General features: G+C 38.2%; 1 pseudogene; it reads left to right on the plus strand.

The window, feature by feature from the left end:
• The first annotated feature begins 791 nt into the window (after window positions 1–791).
• On the plus strand, window positions 792–21241 carry LOC128660180 (alpha-taxilin-like; annotated as a pseudogene).
• The last annotated feature ends 3865 nt before the right edge of the window (window positions 21242–25106 follow it).

A 25106-nucleotide genomic window follows, 5' to 3' on the forward strand; every position in this document is an offset into this window, starting at 1 on the left:
GAAATTTCAACCCCTTCCCCTAGCTGGAATTCCAGTTCCACCTCTCACTCAATCTTCTCAAACCACACTGAGGCCTTCTGCTGCAGTCTGGAATCCTATGCCTCAACGCAAGAAGCGTGACTTTGATCCATCCCTCCTCGAGGGAGATACTTGAAAAACTGTGGGATGAGAGGACCATATCTGGTAACGTAGCAGAGACATTGGTCAAGAATGTCTTTATGTCTCAAAATTAAGTTTTATAAGTTGAAATGTTTGAACTGTTTATGCATGTATTGTGTTTTCCTCCTTACGACGATAAGAGATGTCCTAACTTCAATTTTCAGGTTGAGATGTTCTACGTGTTTAGGCTTATATTGTATGTTTTGCATAGTATTTAAGAGAAGTAGGTCAGTACCATAAATTGACGGCTCGAGGTTTGTACTGACTCACAACATATAGGTACATATATTATTATAGGCTAAAAAACATGCTATAAGAGTTTGCATGCTGGTCTCAGAGGGGGCGAATAGGGGTGTGATTGTGAGTGTGACTGGATAGGGGGGGGGGTTCTTCTCTCTCCTTCCTCCTCCTCCCTTTTTCTCCCTCCACGATGTCTATTACCTGTGTTTCACAAAATGTTAGGGGTCTTAACTCCCCCACAAAACGTAGCCTATTATTCTGCTCACTAAAGTATTTAAAAGCAAAGATTGTCTTCTTGCAGGAGACCCACTGGCGAACCAATGAACCGATACCTATTCGTTCCCTATCCCCCGGTAGTGGAAGCAGCTTCCTTTACAAAAAAAACTAGAGGCATGGCCATACTGGTCCACAGAGATATAACCTATGAGAAACTACAGGTAGAAGCTGACCCACAAGGGAGATTCATTATATTGGTATGTAAATTAGAGGGTAATATTTATACTTTGGCATGTTACTATGGTCCAAATTCATCTCAAGTTAGACACCTCAAGAAGTTTTTAACTCGTCTAGAAAAAAGTAAAGCGAGGTCTTTTATTACTTGCTGGTGATTTTAAAATGGTCATAGACCCTACGATAGACAAAAAACTACCTCACAATAAATCAATAGACAGAGCTACTATAGATATGTCCAAAAAATTCTTTACCCTTCTAACTCAGGCCAACCTCTTCGATGTGTGGCGTTCCTTTAACTCTACCAGTAAGGATTACACATATTACTCCTCGGTTCATGATTCTTATTCTAGAATCGACTTCTTCTTTAGTAACCCTTGGCTTCTGGATAAGATAAAAGGTTAATCAATTGGTGAGGTAACTTGGTCTGACCACAGCCCAGTATCTATCCATTTATCTGGAGTGTCAGAGTTAACCCCTATACCTTCTTGGCGCTTAATAGACTCATTGTTGTCAATTCTGGGGAAGATAGAAAGCTTCGAGTCAGAGATCAAACTGTTTCTTGAATTAAACGATAAAGGAGATGTCGATAATTTTCTCTTGTGGGAGCACTCAAAGCATACTTGCGAGGTCTGTTTATTAAACTCCAGGCTCAAACTCAAAAGGAATCCTCGGCATCTTTAGCTCATCTACATATGGAATTAAGATCTTTGAAAGAATCGCATAAGCTATCCTTAGATCCATCCCTTTTACCAAAAATCTCTTTGGTACAACAACAACTCAGTGTACTAGAAAATCAAAGAGTACAGAATAGGCTGCGAGAAAACAAGAAACTATTCTATTTTAAAGGAAACAAACCTGATTATTTACTAGCCAGGAAACTATGCGAGAGGACAGCCCAAGCCAGAATTCCCTACTTGATCACTGGTAATCGCAAAGTGACTAACCCTAAAGATATCGGTTTGGAGTTCGCCCAATACTATGCTCACCTATACAATTTGCAAATTTTGGGAGATCATGCAACTCCCAAGGTTGAAGATATTAAATCCTTTTTGTCAAATTTGTCCCTACCCAAACTCTCCTCTGACCATATTACATCATTGGAAAGTCCAATGTCGGCAGACGAAGTTGGAGCTGCCATTCTATCTCTTAAACCACGCAAAACCCCAGGTCCAGATGGATACTCAGACCTTTTTTACAAAACTTTTAGTGGCTGCTTGACACCAATTCTTACGCACGTTTTTAACTCAGCTGAAAAATTGGGTTACTTTCCAAACAAATTCTTGCAGGCATCTATAATAACTTTACCTAAGCCTGGGAAAACCCCAGACACTTGTCCCAACTTTAGGCCAATCTCCCTTCTAAACTTGGACGCAAAACTTTATGCTAAGATTTTGGCTGAACACCTCAACAAACTGATTTCATGTTTACTGATCCCGGATCAAGTGGGTTTTACATTGGGGCGACAAAGCCCTGATAATACAAGGAGACTGCTAAATATATTCTTTGAAGCGTACCTAATTTATATCCGTTTCATGTATTTTCTACCATATCACCTCCCTCCATTCTTTCCTGTAAGCTTTAGAGAGACATTAAACACCATGAGATGGTAATATAAAATGATAAATTGTGTGTGTGTATATATATATATATATATATATATATATATATATATATATATATATATATATATATATATAAACTGCAATATACTTGTCATTATTTATTTTATCGCCTTTTCCTGTAATTCCATTCTGAAATTGTGAGTTTACAGTCCCTGTTAGAAATGGAAGACACTGTTATATTCCACAAAGCGATTGGCTGCACACTCTAGTGACCTAATTATAATTGTCTCTAAGTGGACTCAGCAGAGAAGGTAACATAAGTTACAACATGGTAGCTCCCATTGTTTTATTGACACAAAAAAACTTTACACTTATTTTGTCTATATTTAAATAGCTAATGAAACATTAAAAAATACATCTACATGTTATTCCCAGACTATTATTTACTTAGAATGCATCAATCTAAAGGGGTATTAATACTTTGCGATTAGAATATGAAATCTATACTTATGCAGAGTAAAAATAAAATGTAGTATTTTTTTTATTTATTAATTTGTAACCTAATCCTTGAATTTATATCAGAAAATTGTGGGCTTTCCAAATAATGTAAGAATTGGAGGTACAGTCTCCAGACTCACAAGTCTAGCAGTGCTACATTACATGCAGCCACTGTTCGATCACCCCGTAACTTATTTATATCTGTCCCTATTTAGTACCAGCAGAGGAGATAAAAAACAAGTTTGTTTGTGTTTACGGGAAACAGATTACAATAGAAACTACAAGTTTACTTATTTTTTTCAATATTTAAACAACTAATAGCAATAATATAAAATATATCTACATATTATTTTAAGGCTAATCTTTGCTTTGAATTTATAAGTATGTCTAGCGTTTTATTGGTGTTTAGTGTCTCTTTATGTCATCAGGCCTTTCATTGAATCTGTCATTTTTAGACCATGTACTATGTAAGAAGCCGACCTTTGAAGAGTTCTAGTTAATACCAACACGAATATTTAAAAAAATATTTAAAAATGAACTACACAAAGTGGCTCATTATTTCTTACTTCCAGGAATAAAATCATGCAGCTTTAGTACGTGGCGATAAAAACTGTAGTGTGCAGAGAAGTTTGTCACTGTGATCACAATTCATGTATAGACAAGTCTCGCTTTACTGCAATGAAACAAGTGTCTGTCGGTCAGTTTGTGTAGTTCCTGAGATTTTCAACACTTCCTAGCTAGGATCTAAACACTAATCTCGCATAATCTGGATCATTGTTATCAGTCAATTAATTACATAACACCAGAAACAAAGCCACGGTGGAACTGACACTTTAGGCCTGAGTCACACTTGAGGAAGTCACCTGTTTAAGTCACCTGCTTCAACTGCCCTTTTCCTGCACCTGACATCACACTCACTATTTACATATAGCACTCCCCTGCCGTTTCCTCCTCTGCTTTGTTTGTCTCAGGCACTCACCGCGCAGATTGGTGTTAACACAGGTTCTTAGCAAACAGAAAGCGACTCAGTTTCTCAATAATAAAAAAAAGATCAACTATCAACATTTTAAAGTGTTCATTAGCTTCACCGTGACAACCACGCTACACACTAAGCTGTCTGTAAGATTTGCTCAATACAAAAAACACAATTACTACATAGAAAATAGAGTTTATATATCAAGTCAAGTTCAATTTTACTATACCAGGAATTTTATAAACTGTATATATTTATATTGATCATTTTACCTAAATTAACTTGGTTCAGTGTTTTGCCTATGCTATTCTTTGTGTGTAACATACATTTTTTAATTAGCATTATAAATCTTAAAGGGACATAAAATGTTAAAACACATAGTTAAATCAGCTTCAGAGCAGCAATGCCCTAACTGGCACCTAGCTGAACACGCTTGGTAAGTCAAAGATGAGGCATGTGTGCCTACGCACCAATCACCATCTAACTCCCAGAAGTGCATGGCTGCTCTGTGACTACCTAGATATGCTTTGCAACAAAGAATACTAACACAACAAAGTAAATTTGATAAAAGAAGTAAACTGCAAAGACTCTAAAAATGTAATGCTCAAATTGAACCATTAAAAGGGACATGAAAAAAAAATATATATATCTTTCATGATCCAGACAGAACATGCAATTTTAAACAATTTATCAATTTACTTTTATTATCAAATTTACTTCATTTTTTTATATCCTTTGTTTAAAAAACAGCAAAGCACATGGGTGAGCCAATAACTTGAGTCATAGATGTGCCGCTACCAATCAGAAGCTCCAGAGCCTACCTAGGTATGCTTTTCAACAAAGGATACCATGATAACTAAATATATTTAAAAAAAGTAAATTAGATTACCCATTTAAAATTACAGGTTATCTCTAAACCATGAAAGAAGAAAAAATGGGTTTCACATCCCTTTAAAGTTTAACTTTGACTTTTAAGTCCCTTTAAATAAGCAGTAAATCTAAACAAAAATAATAATAAAAAATATATATTATTTTGCATTAGAAATAGTAATAAATGGTTAAATCCTGTTTTCACATACTTGTAACTGTTTTTTTCATGAACAAATTAATTTTTAGGGATACTAAATCCAATTTTTTTCTTTTATGATTCGGATAGCACATGCAATTTTAAGCATCTTTCTAATTTACAATTATCATTTTTTCTTTGTACTCTTGGTATCTTTATTTGAAAAAGCAGGAATGAAAGCTTAGGAACCAGCCTATTTTTGGTTCAGCACCCTTGATAACGCTTGCTGATTGGTGGCTACATTCTTGCTTTTCAAATAAAGATACCAAGAGAACGAAGAAAAAAAATGATAAAATGAGTAAATAAGTAAGTTGCTTAAAATTGCATGCGCTATCCGACTCATAAAAGAAAAGATTTGGGGTTAGTATTCCTTTAAGTTGCTTTTTTTAAAAAAAATATACTCTTAGCAGTAAAAAATGATTAGCCAAACTAAGAGCAAAAAAAAAAGTTGCATCATTGTTTATAAAATTGTGCATGCAGATAGGTGTTATTGTCTATTGTTTAGTGCTTACTAAAATGTAATAATTTTAAAAAGTTGTCATGCTCAGAATTTAAAGCAGCGGTCTGTGGGAGTTGTAATCCGAGATATTGGTCTGTATGGCACTATAGTCTAGAAGCTGGAGAGCAGCTGCTTTTGTGTTCTTTTACCCAGAGATGCTGTGTGCTGTCAATGTCAAACACGTGTGTGCAGCAACCGTCTACAGTCACTACATCCAGTTAGAGTAGAAAGGCCCCTATTGAAATCTGCACCAACAGCAGAGCGCAGAGTGATACCCCCTAGGTGACATCATGAGGGGCCGGGTCTGCAATGTGAGGGGTGAGGATATGAGTTGCAATGCACATCCTCTGTTTAGTTTATGAAGAACTATTTATGTTATCAGGAGGTGTAATATATAGTGTTATCCTTTATATAGGACACACTGAATGTTGGATCAGGCGTGGGGAATAAGAGCACTGGGCTGAGGGGCCCCACAAATCTGTCTTGTCCAGGGCCCTGCAAATGCTAAGGGTCGCCATGCTCCATGCACACATGATAAACAGCGCACACACTACACATATGCGCACAGACACATTTAAATCTCTTCCAATAAAAAACCTAGGAGATCAAACAGCAAAATACAAACTTTAATTGCAAAGTTGCAGTTCCTGATCAACCTTAGCACTAAATAAATGCTAGATAAAATGTATTAAAAAGAAAGATTAGTCTGAGAATAACACTGAGATGTATTTTAAAGTTGCATCAGCTATTGACAAAATAAGTGTAAAGTTTTAGTGTCTATAAAACAATGGGAGCTGCCATGTTGTTACTTAGGTTACCTTCTCTGCTGAGGCCAATTAGGGACAGTTATAAATATGTCACTAGAGTGTGCAGCCAATGGCTGTGTGAAATATAACAGTGTTTTGCACCTCCATTTCTAACAGGAACTAAAAAAAACTCACAATTTCAGAATGGAATTACAAGAAAAGGGGACAAGTTTTTTATATATATATGATTTATCATTAGATAATGTGTTTAATGTCCCTTTAAAAAGCATAGGGATTCCAAAATTAAATTCCCTCATCCCACTGACAATAATATAGTATAATATAATGTAATGTACCGTAATATATTAGTATAGTATATTAGTATCATATATGATTCTAGAATGTCCCTGACTTGGAAACTTAAACATTGATTTTAACATACTGTACATTTATTTTATTTTTTATTTTCTTCTCCCCACTGTAGCTAACCATAGAACTGTGTAATAAAATGTCAAGCTACATTTCAAATGTGTGAGTCAACATTATATAAGGAATGAAAGAGAAAGCTGATAGTGCCTGGCTATAGATTTACAGAGTCTTGGATCAATTGCTGTGGCCCTTCAAAATAAATATTAGTTTGTTGTAAAATGGTTTTTGTAATACATTTATTATTTCATGTTGTCCTGTAAAAGAGTTAACATAAAATATTACAAATATAAATGGAGAAGTGAAGATCCAGGATATCTAGAAGAATTAGAGAGCCCTCACATAGAACTAGCTACAGTTTTGTTATAGTTTTTTTTCAGATTGAAGACTGAACCACAACACTTTTATACCAAAGTGATAAAGTATTCCCCATTGCTGTTATTTAATTGTGATTTACGCTCATCGCCTTAGCGACTTTAGAGCTATGATTAACTGTTACACTCAAATAAAAACTGGGGGGAAAAAAAAAAACACATAAAAAAATACGTCACAGTACAGTAATTATCATATAAGCACTGTGATTAAAATGATTGCATTAAAAAGTTATAAGGCTGCAAAGTTATGAGTTGTGAAGAAAGTGCTTTTACATAGAGATCCATAGGAACACATGTATAATGATATTTATTAATATATATATGTATTTCTATATATAGAAATTGGATCAGCCAATCGGATTGAACTTGATTCTGATTGGCTGATTCCATCAGCCAATCAGAATATTCCTACCTTAATTCCGATTGGCTGATAGAATCCTATCAGCCAATCGGAATTCGAGGGACGCCATCTTGGATGACGTCATTTAAAGGAACCGTCATTCGGCTAGTAGGCGTCGGGAGAAGAGGATGTTCCGCGTCGGATGGAAGATGATGGCTCCCGAAGAAAGAAGATTGAAGATGCCGTTGATAGAAGACTTCATCCGGATCATGGACCTCTTCAGCTCCCGCTTGGATGAAGACTTCAGCCGGATCATGGACCTCTTCAGCTCCCGCTTGGATGATGACTTCAGCCGGATCATGGACCTCTTCAGCCCCCCGCTTGGGCTTGGATCAGGACATCGGAGGAGCTCTTCTGGATCGATCGGTGAACCTGGTATGGTGAAGATAAGGTAGGAAGATCTTCAGGGGCTTAGTGTTAGGTTTATTTAAGGGGGGTTTGGGTTAGATTAGGGGTATGTGGGTGGTGGGTTGTAATGTTGGGGGGGGGTATTGTATGTTTTTGTTTACAGGCAAAAGAGCTGAACTTCTTGGGGCATGCCCCGCAAAGGGCCCTGTTCAGGGCTGGTAAGGTAAAAGAGCTTTGAACTTTAGTAATTTAGAATAGGGTAAGGCATTTTTTTATTTTGGGGGGCTTTTTTATTTTATTAGGGGGCTTAGAGTAGGTGTAATTAGTTTAAAATTGTTGTAAGATATTTCTAATGTTTGTAAATATTTTTTTATTTTTTGTAACTTAGTTCTTTTTTATTTTTTGTACTTTAGTTAGTTTATTTCATTGTATTTATTTGTAGGAATTGTATTTTATTTATTGATAGTGTAGTGTTAGGTTTAATTGTAGATAATTATAGGTATTTTATTTAATTAATTTATTGATAGTGTAGTGTTAGGTTTAATTGTAACTTAGGTTAGGATTTATTTTACAGGTAATTTTGTAATTATTTTAACTATTTTAGCTATTAAATAGTTCTTAACTATTTAATAGCTATTGTACCTGGTTAAAATAAATACAAAGTTACCTGTAAAATAAATATTAATCCTAAAATAGCTATAATATAATTATAATTTATATTGTAGCTATATTAGGGTTTATTTTACAGGTAAGTATTTAGCTTTAAATAGGAATAATTTATTTAAGAAGAGTTAATTAATTTCGTTAGATTAAAATTATATTTAATTTAGGGGGGTGTAAGTGTTAGGGTTAGACTTAGCTTTAGGGGTTAATACATTTATTAGAATAGCAGTGAGCTCCAGTCGGCAGATTAGGGGTTAATAATTGAAGTTAGGTGTCGGCGATGTTAGGGAGGGCAGATTAGGGGTTAATACTATTTATTATAGGGTTAGTGAGGCGGATTAGGGGTTAATAACTTTATAATAATAGCGGTGCGGTCCGGTCGGCAGATTAGGGGTTAATAAGTGTAGGCAGGTGGAGGCGATGTTGTGGGGGGCAGATTAGGGGTTAATAAATATAATATAGGGGTCGGCGATGTTAGGGCAGCAGATTAGGGGTACATAGGGATAATGTAAGTAGCGGCGGTTTACGGAGCGGCAGATTAGGGGTTAATAATAATATGCAGGGGTCAGCGATAGCGGGGGCGGCAGATTAGGGGTTAATAAGTGTAAGGTTAGGGGTGTTTAGACTCGGGGTACATGTTAGGGTGTTAGGTGCAGACGTAGGAAGTGTTTCCCCATAGCAAACAATGGGGCTGCGTTAGGAGATGAACGCGGCTTTTTTGCAGGTGTTAGGTTTTTTTTCAGCTCAAACAGCCCCATTGTTTCCTATGGGGGAATCGTGCACGAGCACGTTTTTGAGGCTGGAAGCGTCCGTAAGCAACTCTGGTATCGAGAGTTGCAGTTGCGTTAAATATGCTCTACGCTCCTTTTTTGGAGCCTAACGCTGACATTCTATGGACTCTCAATACCAGAGTTATTTAAAAGGTGCGGCCAGAAAAAAGCCAGCGTTAGCTACGCGGGTCGTTACCGACAAAACTCTAAATCTAGCCGTAAATGTGTACAATCTTTTTATATTTAAACTTTCTAAATGTGCCAGCTCATACTGAGTATGTTAAAGATTCAAAGAATATACACATATGCCTTTTGTGATTGGCTTATGGCTGTCACATGATGCAGTGGGATGGATACTAGAACGAAGTTTAAAAGTTGTCAGAAAAAATATCTACTACTCATTTGAAATTCAAACTGTGTTTCTGCATTATCTTTTTATTATAAATTTTGAGTTTAGTAGTCCTTTAAAGCATTGGGCAACTCTGCAGCTCTTGAAGTATTTTACCACTCAGTATGTGTTCACGCATGATTAGCTAAGATATCTTTTCATGCTCCCTTTTTTGACTTTCACATATGCTGTATAAGGTAGAGAGAAAAAGATAATATTTGTCTTCTCTTGTTTTTGTTTTGTGAGACCTCAGAAGTGCCATTTGTACCACATCATATAAGAGAGGTAGCCATCCATATTTCATTATGCCTTTACTTGTTAAAGTTTTACAAGAAAAAAATAAAAAATATTTCTTAGTTTAAAAAAAAAGTTGTTTTTTTTGTTTTTATTATGCAATTTACTGTTTAATGTTCTTCACACCAATGTTAATGTTAAAAAAAAAATATATAATAAATACAAATCTATTTAAATATATTTATAAGTTATTAAAGTACATGTAATTGTGTACAAAAAGTGATATTAATATGTTTAAAAGGTTTGGAATTAAATAATGTGCCCATGGAAGAAATCTGTAAAATTCCAACTTGGCATGAGGAGGTCATTAACGATGACAGCAATATTGCTATTGGTCACTGTCCTTTTACCCCCTGAGAGGAGGTTCACAGGCCCTCAGCAGGAAAACCTAAGGATGAGAAGTAGCATTGCCTTTGAGTAATGGGAAACCATTAAAGGCTTTGTCCTTTAATTGATACTGCAGGGCACCTTCTCTTTGCCAGCGTCAGTATGTCCCCTTGCTTGTCTCTGACATAAAGCATATGTTTGTGTTTGTCACCTTGTGGTTAAACTGTCAGGCCTCGGTTCCCTCAGAAGTCAGGCCCCTAGCTGTGCTTGGATGGTCACTTGAGCCTGGACCTTCTGGCCTCCTACAGCTCTTGGGTCTTAGAACCTGAAAGCAGAAAGGCCACTTAGATGTTTCTAATCAAAGGCAGGGGAATTTCACAGGGTCTATGATGACCAACAGGTGCAGCAACCAAATAGAAAGTGACGTTAAAAAGCATGCGCTATATGAGAACTTTCTTAAAGGTAAGCAATCTCTCATATGAGAGGTTCTCATAGTGGAGTAAAGGTTGCGTGAGGAGCTAGGATCTTTCTGAAAATTGTGGTGGGGGTTGCCATAGTGAAGGACAATTGCTATGGGGAATAACAGGTTGCCCCAAAAATGCCCTTTAATGCGTGTGATAGCAAATTTTAAACTTTATGTTGTTTTAATGTATTATGCAAAATGGAATATTAGCAATTAGTTGCCATTTTTTGCTTTTAGAAATGGTGGTTATATTATGTTGAATTGTACAACTGTTAATTTGTGATATATTAGTTCCCAGTACAAGCTTTAATTTTGTAAAACAAAACATAAGAACGTTGTTTTGATTAACCTCAAGAATACACAGTATTTACATTGCATTTATTTTTTTTTTTAAAAAAAGCTCAGTGTTGTGTACATGAAGGTGGTGAGAATAGTTGAGTGGATGGATCACAGGTTGGAATAAGTTATGGTTTGTTTTGCCATAACACAGCATTCTGAAAGTATAACATGGCACAAAAGAGTCTGTCAATTTCAGGGACCAGATCTGGTTCTGCTTTTTGCACATGAGCATGGGGGGGGGGAAGAGGTCAATTACACAAATCTACTTAATTAATTTAATTCATTAATATTTAATCATCTTAAATTATTATTTGTGAACTACAACTATATATATATATATATATATATATATATATATATATATATATATATATATATATATATATATATATATATATATATATATATAGTTTTAGTATTATAATAATGATATTGAAAGACCTTACATAAAAAATATCTTCAACTTTAACCAAATTAATAATTGGACATGGCAAAATATATGTATTGACTGCTACATTCAAGTGAATGCACTTCAGCATTCTTGTCTATAGGAGGCAACTGGTCTTTTGACACATGTAACACATTTTACTGCACTGTAATTGGTTCATTTTTCATTGTGATGCTTACTGGGATGTGCTTATGACCATAATCGGCTCTCTGCTATACTTTAATTGTAAAAGTAAACTAGTTCCCGTTGTAGAAGGAACTTTAATTAGCTCGGCTATTAGGCAGTGGTTTTTGTGTGCGCTCTAAATTACCTGTATTTTTGGGGATTAGTTCGCATTTAACCTTAAAGCCACTGAGTACTTGCAATACTGCTTTCACTGACTCTATATTTAACTATTTAGCGAAGATTATTGCAATTATTACTATATATTAGCATTATCCTTGGTTCAAGCTATTTTTAACGTGTGTGTTTGTGCGAGTGTACGCTGTTTGATTGGTTCTTTTAGTAACTTCTTTAATTAAGATATTTGGTTTGCACAATTTAAGACGTCAGTTTAATATACCAAGTAATAATTTCTACGCCTTTTTACAAGTTCAGCATTTTATTAAGACTAAAAAGTGGAATGGTGGTGGGATTGCTGCATGGTCTGATATTAGATCGGGTATCGCTATTGTTGGAGTCAAAGCCCCCTCTATCTCATTATTATAGCATTATGTTGGCCAAACAAAGTGATTCCCTTATGGAAAAAAACATTGAAAAATGGAAGCCTTTGATTCCAAGGCTCGATCAGGAGAAAATTAAATCTAGTTGTAAGACCTTAAGTAAATGCCGAATTCCAATAAGCTGGAAAGGTCATATGAAACGTATTAACAATTTCTACTGTACACCCTTGAAAATGTCCAAAATGTACCCTAGTCAATGTTTCTTTTGCCCACACTGTGTATCTACTAACGCTGATATCCTCCATATGTTTTGGGCAGTTTTGGAGGAAAGTTGCTTTCTGGATTAATGGTTTGTATGAAGTAAATATTTATTTTGACCCAGAAAGCATCTTCATTCTTAACTATACCAATGTGGAGTGCGTATTACAGAGAAAGATCTTGAACACAATTCTTTTGCTTATTAGACAACTTATATTGAAAAATTGGAAAGCAAGAAAAGCTCCCGGGTTTTCAACCCTTATTAAAGAAATACAGATGCAGATAATTTTTGAATCTTTCCATCTTAGAGAAGCGAAAGAAAGGGAAATTAGGAGGTTTCTGTAAGGGTGGTTACCTATAATCAAGACATACTCTGAAGGTGTACAGAAGAATATTCTGTATCCCTTTTTGAGTTTGGATTGTTTTTCAGATCTAGTATTGCTAGGTGATTTTCCGGCTGACTGGATTTCGGCTACAGGTAGTTATAAATTGGTAATTGGAGAGTCTCTCTTATTTAGATAGTTGGGCGATGGGGGGTTGGGACACGGAGGGTATGAGGGAGAGAGATAGGGAGAGCGATCATTTTTTTTTCCTCTCCCTTTTTTGTTTTTTTACTTATTATCTAAAATCTGTCCACAGTGCAAAATTGGAATATCTTTGATCTATGGTCTTGCTCTTCAAACCAATGGTTCGAATTGGTATTCATTGTGATTATATGTATTTTTTTTGTATTATTTGTTCCTGCATTTAAGGATGTATTATTTTTGGCACCCTGCGAGGTGTCTTTCATGGGAATATTTGAATATGCAATTGCATACAAAAAAAAAAAAAAAAAAAGTTATTTGGTTTGTATGAATTTTGAAAATATGTTCTCGCATTACTACAAACATAGTAAGGCTTTCTTTCCTCTTATGGTGCAACATTGTTGCATTTTTTGTAAAAAATTATTACAATTAGTCTTTTTTACTTTCATATATTTACCCTAACAGAGCTGCTTGAACGGAATATATAAAGCTTATAATATTGCCCTCAACCCTTTGTTAACATTCCAGTTTTTAATTTTTATTTACTACATTTTCTGAGGCACATATAAGCCATATGTATGGGTGTAAATGTATAACTAATAGCTTTTGTTTTCTTTAATTGGGAGGCACATGTTTTGGAAGATGGTAAGACATTACTGAAGGATTTGCAGTAGGAGAGGGTGTCACATATAGGAAGTTATCGATTGTGAATGCCATGTGAGCATTAGATTTATTGGGAAGTATTTGTGAGGGTAGGGAACTATAAAACAAAACAAAAACATGATTTATCAGTGGAAGACTTTTGTAGACCAGTGACGGGTCAAAAAAAGTGCCCAGGGTTCTAAAAGAGTGCTCAGTTGCACCCATACTGTGCTATAGAGAAAAAAGAGAAAGTGTCCCCTTCATCTATTAACATGTTGTGCGTGAGTTAACCCGTGTAATCCAAAAAACCAAATCGCGTGCGCATTCATGTATTTCCCTATAGAAGTCAATGGAGAAGACAAATAGAGAAAAAAAAACTAATCTGTTGCACAAAGCCCATGACGTATTCTCCTCGAAAAGTGTACATGCAAATGCGAATATTTCATATTGCTAGTATGTTTTCTTAACAGAATATGTTCATGCCTCTTGACTATTCAGTACCACCCAAAGAAAATCCATGACTCTAATCTCACAGTATTCACTCTGCATGTGCAACACCTGCAAATCCACACACACACACACGTCTCATTGATATAGAGGGAAGTATTTAAATTGTGGGGTCACATAGCTTCGTCCATTCAGTGTTAGGGCATTATTGTTGTGGGAATGGAGTCACCCATAGGATTAATAGCAGTGGATAGGTTATAATTAATTGTGGTGGGAACCAAGTCAACAGCCATTAGGGATAATAGTAGTGCAACAAGGAAATCCAGAGTCCCACTTAAATTAACAGTTTTACTAAATATTTTAAGAGATTACATGCTTATAGAACAAGTTGACCCTCAGTGGGACTTAAACATTAGAGAATAAAGGTTTTTGGAAAAAATGAGAGTCTTGTATGTTACAGCAACCGACTGGAGAGATGAGGGAGTAGGGGGAATGTGGTTTTTTGTTTGTTTTTGTTTTCTAGAAGAAAAAAAGAGACAATAATTAATTTTTTGATAAACTGCTTGGTTATGATTTGGTTTAATTGTTGTCAATTATACACAAATTATGGGCAAGATTACAAGTCGCGTGGCAAATCTGTTTTTCGCATTTGCGAAAACACAGCATGCATTATGGTTTTCCTGCATCTGGGGTTGCGCAGGTATTACAAGTTGCAAAATAACATGTTGTGCGTGCGTTAACCCGCGTAATCCAAAAAGCCAAATCGCGTGCGCATTCATGTATTTCCCTATAGAAGTCAATGGAGAAGACAAATATAGAAACAAAAAAAAACCTAATCTGTTGCACAAAGCCCATGAAGTATTCTCCTTGAAAAGTGTACCTGCAAATGCGAATATTTCATATTGCGAGTATGTTTTCTTAAAAGAATATGTTCTATTTAATTGTAAATAAATATTTATCTGTATGTGTGATGATATTTAGACAGATATATCTATTGAGATATGTAAATTATTTTTTTATTTATTTATTTATTTATAGCTGCTTAAATCCTATTGGCTGATTTGAACAGCCAAAAGGACTTTAGCAGCCCTAATTCTTATCGGCCGATTCAAATTTTTCAGCCAATAGAAATGCATTTGAATCCTCAGTGTGCAGCGGACTATTGCATGAAGAGGACCTCCAAGTAGGATCCATGGACCTCCACCTTCGACCTTCGCTTAGACCTTCGCCGGGATGAAGAAGATGCCTGTCCCACTATGGATGAAGATGGAGCCGCTTGGATGAAGATCGTTTAAGCGGGACTTCAACAACTGTGACTACATAAAGAGGGGTTAGTGTTATTTTTTTTTAAAGTTTTTTTGGGGTGTTTTTTTTTTTTAGATTAAGGTGGGCACTCTTAAAAGAGCTGAATGCCCTTTTAAGGGCAGAAAAAGAGCTGTATGCCCTTTTCAGGGCAATGCCCATACAAATGCCCATTTCAGAGCAATGGGTAGATTAGGTTTTTTAGATAGTTTTAATTATTTTGTGGGTTTGGGGGTGGGTGTTTGTAATGTTAGTGCAGTTTAAAGGGACACTGAACCCAAATTTCAGATAGAGCATGCAATTTTAAGCAACTTTCTAATTTACTCCTATTATCAAATTTTCTTCATTCTCTTGGTATTTTTATTTGAAATGCAAGAATGTAAGTTGAGATGCCAGCCCATTTTTGGTGCACAACTTGGGTTGTCCTTGCTGATTGGTGGATAAATTCATCCACCAATAAAAAAGTGCTGTCCAGAGGTCTGAACAAAAAAAAACCCCGCTTAGATGCCTACTTTTTCAAATAAAGATAGCAAGAGAACGAAGAAAAATTGATAATAGGAGTAAATTAGAAAGTTGCTTAAAATTGCATGCTTAATCTGAATCACGAAAGAAAAAAATTGGGTTCAGTGTCCCTTTATCTAAGGGCTATTGGTAGATTATTATATAGATTAGGTTTTTTATTTTATTTTTTATTTTTTTTTAAATGGGTATTAGAATAGGAATAATTTTTATTATTTTGGATAATTCGCTTGTTATTTTGTGTAATGTTTTTTTTTTTTTTTTTCGTTTTGGGGTGGGTTTTTATTTTTAGATTAGGGGTTGGGCATTTCTTAAAAGAGCTGAATGCCCTTTTAAGGGCAGGGAAAAGAGCTGAATGCCCTTTTAACCCCTTAACGACCAAGGACGTACGCCACACGTCCTCTAAAAAAATACACTTAATGACCGAGGACGTGTGGCGTACGTCCTTGGTCTGGAAAGCAGCTGGAAGCGATCCTGCTCGCTTCCAGCTGCTTTCCGGTTATTGCAGTGATGCCTCAACATCGAGGCATCCTGCAATAACCCCCCTTGGCCATCCGATGCAGAGAGAGCCACTCTGTGGCCCTCTCTGTACTGGACATCGATGGCCGGTTTCGTTGGTGGGTGGGAGCCAGTCTGGGAGGCGGGTGGGCGGCCATCGATGGGCCGTATGATGTGGCGGGGGGCGGGATCGTGGGCGGGAACGCCGGGTGCGCGCGCGTGCACGAGGGTGCGCGCGCGCGCGGGGGGGGGGGTAGGAAGCGGGTGGGAACCGCTACACTACAGAACATTTATGGGGGAAAAGTGGCAGTGATTGCCAAATATATATATATATATATATCGATCTAAGAGATCTGCGAGGGGTGGTGGGTTGGTCTTTTGGGGGGGGGCAAGCTACACTACAGAAAATTATTTTAAAAAAATAATAAAACAATGTTTTACTATAAACTGGGTACTGGCAGACAGCTGCCAGTACCAAAGATGGCTACTAATAAGTTAGAGGGGGATGGGTAAAGAGCTGTTTGGGGGGTATCAGGGAGGTTGGGGGCTAAGGGGGGATCCTCCAGAGCAGCATATGTAAATATGCATTTTTTTTTATTTATGTTTTATCAAGGATAGCTTTTTTTTTTAGTACTGGCAGACTTTCTGCCAGTACTTAACATGGCGGGGACAATTGTGGGGTGGGGGAGGGAAGAGAGCTGTTTGGGAGGGATCAGGGGGTGTAATGTGTCAGGTGGGAGGCTGATCTCTACACTAAAGCTAAAATTAACCCTGCAAGCTCCCTACATGCTACCTAATTAACCCCTTCACTGCTAGCCATAATACACGTGTGATGCGCAGCGGCATTTAGCGGCCTTCTAATTACCAAAAAGCAACGCCAAAGCCATATATGTCTGCTATTTCTCAACAAAGGGGATCCCAGAGAAGCATTTACAACCATTTGTGCCATAATTGCACAAGCTGTTTGTAAATGATTTCAGTGAGAAACCTAAAATTGTGAAAAATTTTACTTTTTTTTTTATTTAATCGCATTTGGCGTTGAAATGGTGGCATGAAATATACCAAAATGGGCCTAGATCAATACTTAGGGTTGTCTACTACACTACAATAAAGCTAAAATTAACCCTACAAGCTCCCTACATGCTCCCTAATTAACCCCTTCATTGCTGGGCATAATACACGTGTGGTGCGCAGTGGCATTTAGCGGCCTTCTAATTACCAAAAAGCAACTCCAAATCCATATATGTCTGCTATTTATGAAAAAAGGGGATTGCAGAGAAGCATTTACAACCATTTGTGCCATAATTGCACGAGCTGTTTGTAAATAAATTCAGTGAGAAACCTAAAGTTTGTAACAAAATGTGTGAAAAAGTGAACAATTTTTTTTATTTGATCGCATTTGGCGGTGAAATGGTGGCATGAAATATACCAAAATGGGCCTAGATCAATACTTTGGGATGTCTTCTAAAAAAAAATATATACATGTCAAGGGATATTCAGGGATTCCTGGAAGATATCAGTGTTCCAATGTAACTAGCGCTAAGTTTGAAAAAAAGTGGTTTGGAAATAGCAAAGTGCTTCTTGTATTTATTGCCCTATAACTTGCAAAAAAAAGCAAAGAACATGTAAACATTGGGTATTTCTAAACTCAGGACAAAATTTGGAAACTATTTAGCATGAGTGTTTTTTGGTGGTTGCAGATGTGTAACAGATTTTGGGGGTCAAAGTTAGAAAAAGTGTGTTTTTTTCCATTTTTTCCTCATATTTTATATTTTTTTTATAGTAAATTATAAGATATGATGAAAATAATGGTATCTTTAGAAAGTCCATTTAATGGCGAGAAAAACGGTATATAATATGTGTGGGTACAGTAAATGAGTAAGAGGAAAATTACAGCTAAACACAAACACTGCAGAAATGTAAAAATAGCCTTGGTCCCAAACGGTCAGAAAATGGAAAAGTGCTGTGGTCATTAAGGGGTTAAGGACAATGTCCATACAAATGCCCTTTTAAGAGAAATGGGTAGATTAGGTTCTACTTTATTTTTATTTTGTGTGTTTGGGGGGTGGGGGTTTGTAATACTGTTAGGGGGTGTTTGTTTTTCTTTTGTAGGAAAAGAGCTGTTATCTTTAGGGCAATGCCCTACAAAAAGCCCTTCTTATTTTGGATAATTTCATTTGCAATTTTTTTGTAAAAGGTAGGTTTTTTATTTTTTGTAATTTTAGTGTTTTTTATTTTTTGTAATGGTAGTTTTTTATTTTTGTAATGTTAGGTTTTAGTTTAAGGCAGCTTAGGTTTTATTTCACAGGTAAGTTTGTATTTATTTTAGCTAGGTAGTTAGTAAATAGTTAATAACTATTTACTAACTAGTCTACCTAGTTAAAATAAATACAAACTTATCTGTGAAATAAAATACTATAATACTAATAGTTATATTTTAGCTAGCTTGGGTTTTATTTCACAGGTAAGTATGTATTTAGTTTTAAAAGTATTATTCAGTTAATATTTGTAACTTTAATTTAGCTCTATTTTAATTATGTTAAAGTTAAGGGGTGTTAGGGGTTAATATAGTTTAATTTCGGTTGTTGCGATGTGGGGGGCTGGCGGTTTGGGGGTTAATAGGTTTATTTAGTGATAGTGATGTGGAAGGCCAGAGGTTTAGGGGTTAATAGCTTTATTTAGTGGCGGAGATGTCTGGGAGCAGTGGAATAGGGGTTAATAGATTTATTATAGTGTGGATGATGTTGGGGTGCAGGGGAATAGGGTTTAATAACTTTAGTATAGTGGGGGCGATATTGGGAGCGGCAGATTAGGGGTTTATAACATTATGTAGGTGTCGGTGATGTCGGGGTGGCAGATTAGGGGTATTTAGACATGGGGTTTATGTTAGGATTAAACGTTAGTCCCCCCCCCCCCCCGACATCAATGGGGCTGTGTTATGGAGCTTTTCCTTCCACGATCGCAGGTGTTAGGTTTTTTTTCTATGGGGAAAGCATGCATGAGCACGTCAAAGCAGCGCTTGTATTATGTGCGGTATGGAGCTCATTGCAACCATATCGCACGCACAAGCCGGCTGTTTGAAAACTTGTAATGGCTGCGCTATAGAGGGTGAAATAACGCAACTTTTGTTGCATTCATTAAATTCTCTAAAATATGATTCAGCTATAGAATACAAATCGTAATCAACTTTCCAATTTACTTCTATTATCAATTTTGCTTCATTCACATAGCATCCTTTATTGAAGGAGCAGCAATTCACTACAGGGAGCTAGCTGAACTCATCTGTAAGACAATGACAAGAGGTATATATGTAAACCAACAATCAGCAGCTAGCTCTATGCTCCTAAGCCTAATAGAAGTAAATTAGAAAGTTGTTTAAATATATATATATATATATATATATATATATATATATATATATATATATATATTGGTTAAAGAGAGGAGGAGGAAGAGGAGGAGGAGGAAGAGGAGGAGGAGGAGGAGGAAGAGGAGGAGGAGGAGGAAGAGGAGGAGGAAGAGGAGGAGGAAGAGGAGGAGGAACCGCAGAACAGAGGAGGTTTTGTGGTTTAGAAGATTATGAAAGATCAGGATCAGGATTCTGGGAGTTGTAAATCTGCAATGTCTTCTCCACCATCTCCAAACTGATGAGACTCCTTCCAATCAAATCACAGAGAGCGCAGTATTATGCCACCCTGCCCTGTCTTGTAATGAAGAAAAAGAAGCAGTGTGAGTTCCCCCTGCTGTGTGTGATGTGTCAGAAGAGCTCAGCAGGAAGCTGGAGGATATTTTGAACACTTACTGTGTGGATGCTGCGCAAGAGGGTACAGCAGACCCAGAGGAAACAGAGGTCCACCAGAATCCCAGAGGAACGGAGAATCAGAACCAGTGTTACTAGAAGTTAATGGGGTGAAAGAGGAGCTACCAGTACCAGGGGATTGCAAATCTATTAGTGAAGCAGAGCAAAATCAGAAACGTGTTCAGGATAAAAAGAAAACAAAAGGACTTGGGAAGGAGATAACACTATTAATGCAGACCCTGAATACCCTCAGCACGCCAGATGAGAAGCTGACTGCATTGTGCAAGAAATATGCTGAGCTGCTGGAGGAGCACAGAACAACTCAAAAACAGATGAGAAACTTGCAGAAGAAGCAGACTCGGCTAATCCAGGAGAAGGACCAACTTCGCAATGAGCACAGCAAAGCCATACTGGCCCGCAGCAAGCTAGAAAGTCTTTGTAGGGAGCTGCAGCGACACAATCATACTCTGGAGGAGGGTGTTCAGAGAGCCTGTGAGGAGGAAGAGAAGCGGAAAGAGGTTACATCACATTTCCAAGTGACACTCAATGACATCCAGTCACAGATGGAGCAGCACAATGAGCGCAATGCTAAACTACGTCAAGAAAACGTGGAGCTTGCTGACAGGCTAAAGAAATTGATTGAGCAGTATGAACTGAGGGAAGAGCATATTGATAAAGTGTTTAAACACAAGGACTTGCAGCAGCAGCTTGTGGACGCCAAGCTCCAGCAAGCTCAGGAAATGTTAAAAGCGGTGGAGGAACAACACCAACGCGAAAAGGATTTTCTTTTGAAAGAAGCTGTTTAATCTCAACGCATGTGTGAACTAATGAAGCAACAAGAGACTCACCTCAAGCAGCAGCATGCCTTGTACACTGAGAAGTTTGAGGAGTTTCAGAACACCCTGTCAAAGAGCAATGAGGTTTTGACAACCTTCAAGCAAGAAATGGAAAAGATGACAAAAAGGATTAAGAAGCTGGAGAAGGAGACAACCATGTACCGATCCCGATGGGAAAGCAGAAATAAAGCATTGCTATTGATGGCAGAGGAGAAAACCCTTAGAGACAAGTAACAGGAAGCACTACAGATCAAGATCCAGAGATTGGAGAAGCTCTGCCGTGCTCTGCAGACAGAACATAATGACTTAAACAAGAAAGTCCAGGGCTTGAGTGTACCCTCAGCCTCATCTTCAGAGGGTACACAAGATTTTCACCCAACCAGTTTGTTCCCATGCTCCTTTTCTGCCCTCTTCTTTAAATGCTACTCTAGTATCTCAGTTTCCTCTAGGTGCCTGCTACACCCACATGCACTTTAGAGCAATATGAAGGTTATAGTGGGCCCTATTAACTACCAACAGCAAGAAGGAACCTGGCTCTGAATTTTGTATATTGATAAATGTCTAATTTCATAAAAAAAAAAAAAAATTGCCCTGGGGTATATTCTTTCTAGCCCGGTTACACAGAATCTATAGCCATTACATGTAATTGTTACGTCCATATCTGGACAATTAAATCTAAAAAGGACAGAGGAAAATAGGTGTAATGCACTGTATACGTACAAAATTTCAAAGCTCAGTGCTACTAATCGGCTTCATTTTGAAAACCCTTCAATATAATTTCTATTTTGTCCTTTTTTCTTTCCTGGACTCTCCTTTTCAGACTCTTGTTTCTGAGCATGCACAGTTATGCAGAGAGATTAAAACTGTCTACTTGTAAGCGGTATTAGTAACTAAAAAAATGAGCTGATTGGGATGAATCTATGTAGGGTCATATTCCCTGCTGCTATATCTTACATTGTAGTTGTTTACTAAATGCGCCTGTTATTGATTTCTGCAACCTCTTAGCAGCACATTGCCCTGTGTGGTGCATAGAGTACATATCATATTAAAATATAACATAACAAATGTTTTCATCCTTAAAACATTGTAGTGGTTTCAGTTTTGGGTTTACTAGGTGATAATTCTAAAATAGAACAAGAATCTTGCAATTTTAACCACTACATAAGTGTTTTTCCAGGCTCTTAAAAGACCATGCAGGATTCATAATTTACAGCATTTCATAAGCAGTATGACTGGATCATAATATACCTTCTGTCATGAGATGCAGGACATATGCAGGACACAGCAATGATGGTACAACTCTATTTTATTACAGAGCATAGCAATACACATCCAGACAGGTTGATTGTACTAAACTAACTGCGACACAGACACCGGACCTAAGCCCCGCCCACATGCTAGTGACATCACATCCTGCTATCATCACATCTTCCCCTTTTTCAAAGGCAAAGCATACATTCACATATATTAAACAACAAGGTACACCAACAGGGTATACACAACATTTTGTTTTAGAACATTATAAAAACAGATAGATTAGAAAACATGAACAAACAAATTACATCCTGACTTGGACATCGGGGTAGACTACCCTAGTCCACAGTGACCATGGGATTATTCTGCCCATACTTCCGGTCACTGTTCTAGCTAAAGTCAGTCCCTGTATCGGGCCGGAAGCCTCACCACTCTTCCGCTTGATGTAACTTTGCATGAATTGTCCTCTGATACAGAAGATGGTGAACAAGAGTCTGCTGGAGGCAAAGATATATCCCTGCTATGATCTTGCTGAGGGGAAGGCACCTCTCTTAGAACAGGAGATCCCACCGGCGGTGGTACTGAGGTATCCGGTTCCAGACTCTCAGGTACAGGCTGAAGATGTCTTCGGTTACGGCGTGTAACCGTCCCTCCCTCTGTAAGGACTGTGTAAGACCTTGGTTCTGGAGAGCGGCCCACTACCGTAGCAGGCGTCTTCCATTTCTTCTCATCATCCAGTTTAATTCTGACACTTTGGCCCGCTTTCAGTTCCTGTAAAGGCCTGACAGAATGTCTCCTGTCGTAGAAGAAACGATAACCCTTTTTGGCCTCTTCATCCCTCCTAAGGACTTCGTCCCGAGGAACAGGGCCAGGCGGCTTGAAGACACCCACTGAGGGTAAAGTGGTGCGAATCTGGCGTCCTAGCATCAGCTGTGCCGGGCTAAACCCGGTGGCTTGAATGGGCGTCGCCCTGTATGACAAGAGGGCTAGGTACGGTTCAGATTGCTTTAGAATGAATTTTGTTGTTTGAACTGCCCTTTCAGCCATTCCGTTGGCCTGCGGATAATGTGGACTTGACGTGGAATGTACAAAATCATATTCCCTGCTGAAAGCACTGAACTCTGTAGAAGCGAACTGCATGCCATTATCACTCACCAGCTCCATTGGAATGCCCCAGCGGGCGAACAAGCTCTTCAGGCGAATGATAACGGCCTGACTTGTGATATCATTCAGGGGTGCTATTTCCAAATACCTGGAATAGTAGTCGATAACAACAAGAAACTTTTTCCCGTGCAGTTCGCACAAATCAGCAGCTATTTTCTGCCACGGCCCCGCAGGCAGCGGAGTAGACATTAAGGGCTCCCTTCTCTGAGTAGGCCGGCGTTCCCGGCAAAAGGCACATTTAGACACGTGATTTGCAATGTCGGAGCTGATCCCAGGCCACCACACAGCTGTAGCTGCTCTTTCTCTGCACTTTGTAATGCCTAAGTGGCCATCGTGAATCCTGTTTAACATCTCCTTCCTCATGCTGACGGGAATTACAATACGGTCTTGGAACAGCACCAACCCCTCCAGCTCCGTGAGCTGCGACCTCTCTGGCTGGTAAGCATTTAAAGACATCCAGGCTGCCCGGCTCTCGGGCCAGCCATCTCTTATGTACCTTATAACTTCTTGCAGATCTGTGTCCAAATATGTCTCTTTCTTTATCTCTTCCAGTTTCCTTGAAGAAATGGACTTAGAGGCCAGAACTGAATCAACATACACTTTTACATCCGACTCTGTGGAGGATTCTTCAGCAGCAGCCAGCGGGAGCCTGGACAGTGTATCTGCCACAACCAGCTGCTTCCCCGGCACATGCACTGCCTGAACATTGAACCTGAGTAGTCTCATTAAAAGTCTCTGGCATCTCAAGGGTGTTTTGTCGATGTCATAAGAATTGATAAGAGGGACTAGCGGTTTGTGGTCAGTTTCCAGACTAAATTTCTCCAAACCCACTAGATAACGCTGAAAGCGCTCACAGGCCCAAACTGCAGCCAGGCACTCTTTCTCAATTTGAGCGTATTTTGACTCCGCAGCCGTCAGTGTGCGGGAACAGTAGGCGATGGGCTGTAGTTTGTTGTCATTCAGCTGCAGGAGTGCAGCCCCCAACCCATAACTGCTTGCATCAGCACTAACCACAGTCTTTTTTGAAGGGTCGTAGAACCCCAGCACTGGGGCAGACCCCAGCAGGGACTTAGCATGCAGGAACGCTTTTTCTTGTGAGGGTCCCCAGACCCAGGCAACATCTTTCTTAAGCAACTCTGTGATAGGGTGCAAAACTGTAGATAAATCTGGAAGAAACTTGCCCACGTAATTTACAAGGCCCAATATCTGTCTCAGCTCATGTACATCAGAAGGGCTTTTCATCTGTTTGATAGCCCGAATTTTCTCGGGGTCCGGCTTGATGCCATCCCCGTTGATGATATGCCCAAAGTAGCATAATTCAGTTTTCCTAAAATGACATTTTTCTTTATTCAGCTTCAGCCCAGACTCTTTGATAGCCTGCAGCACACAACTCAAACGCTGATCATGCTCCTCCACTGTAGACCCATACACTAGAATGTCGTCCATGACGACTGCTGTGCCCACGTGGCCACTCAGGAGAGAACTCATTTCCCTCTGAAAGATCTCAGGAGCGGAGGATATCCCAAAGGGAAGTCTGCAGAAACAGAACCGACCTACCGGAGTGATAAAGGTAGTCAGTTTGCGGCACTTTGGATCCAGGGGGATCTGCCAAAAGCCGCTAGAAGCGTCTAATGTGGAAAAGAACTTCGCCCCAGCCAACTTCGGGGCTATATCTTCCAGTGTCGGCAGCACAAATCTCTCCCTCTTCACTGCCTCATTCAACCTTTTCAGGTCCACACAGATGCGCACCTTTCCGTTTTTCTTT

This window comes from Bombina bombina, chromosome 1 (genome assembly GCF_027579735.1).
Source record: "Bombina bombina isolate aBomBom1 chromosome 1, aBomBom1.pri, whole genome shotgun sequence".
Lineage (NCBI taxonomy): Eukaryota > Metazoa > Chordata > Amphibia > Anura > Bombinatoridae > Bombina > Bombina bombina.